The sequence below is a fragment of the Macrobrachium nipponense genome, chromosome 7, assembly GCF_015104395.2.
Source record: "Macrobrachium nipponense isolate FS-2020 chromosome 7, ASM1510439v2, whole genome shotgun sequence".
NCBI lineage: Eukaryota > Metazoa > Arthropoda > Malacostraca > Decapoda > Palaemonidae > Macrobrachium > Macrobrachium nipponense.
In genome coordinates this window covers 106,391,958-106,392,883 of record NC_061109.1, presented here as the reverse complement: position 1 = coordinate 106,392,883, position 926 = coordinate 106,391,958, and the positions used below count along the sequence as shown (strand labels likewise).

The following is a 926-nucleotide window of genomic DNA, read 5'->3' as shown; positions in this document are numbered from 1 at the left end:
ATGCAATTGATTTTTTTGTTGCAGTTGACAGGCCGCGTGTTATGTGATGGAATATCCACATGCCGGTGAGATCGGGGTCACGTGTCCTTGAAGTATGAAAGCAGAATACTTTTACTTCGTTACCTAATGATGAGAAATGTGTAACTTCAGCGGACTAATTAATGTCATGTCTCTCATCACTTAAAACATCAAATAGTTTGTTAAATGTTTTTATGCTTAATTTGGTATACGCTCATATATAACATTTAATAGATATAACTATGTTATCATGTTTACACATTTTCATGTGAAATTTAGATTTTTGCGAGACCTTCTTTTTCATTATTTCAGTATTTTGATATAATTTATTTTAGAATTATTACTTTTTATGACATGATGGTGGTGTAAATATATATGTTTGTGGCCCCCTTGTTATGCCTTCCGTAGAATCTGTTCGTCGTCCACGTGCATCGCGATGTGCGAGCTCTCGGGGAGAGAGAGAGAGAGAGAGAGAGAGAGAGAGACCCTTATTATGTTGGAAATCGATCGTATAATCTCGCGCCTTGTGAACGTAGTCAGGTTGGCCGAGCGGTCTAAGGCGTCAGATTTAAGCTCTGATACTCGTATGAGTGCGTGGGTTCGAACCCCACACCTGACAGGCTGTTCTTTTGAAATTTGTTTTTTCCTTCATTGTTTATGATAACAGTGAACCCTGGTGGTGATCAGTAATGAGAATTTTTACATGTGTAGCCAAAGTTCTTGATTTTAACTCCCTGTGAAACAAGTAACTGATAAAATCAAAGACGATACTTTGATTTTAAAATATTTTGTGTCTTTAGAAGGACTGTTCAATAATTTAAGGAAGTTTTTGTTGCGTTGAAGAGTCCCAGTGAGAACTATTGGGTGCGGTTTAGCCAGGTGGTCGCCCGGCGATTTCCGGTTAGATT

At 38.1% G+C, this 926-nt stretch overlaps 1 non-coding gene across 1 annotated transcript; it reads left to right on the top strand.

The window, feature by feature from the left end:
• The first annotated feature begins 553 nt into the window (after positions 1–553).
• On the top strand, positions 554–637 carry Trnal-uaa (transfer RNA leucine (anticodon UAA)). The gene has a single exon. It is a non-coding gene; the product is annotated as a tRNA-Leu (tRNA).
• Positions 638–926: the final 289 nt, after the last annotated feature.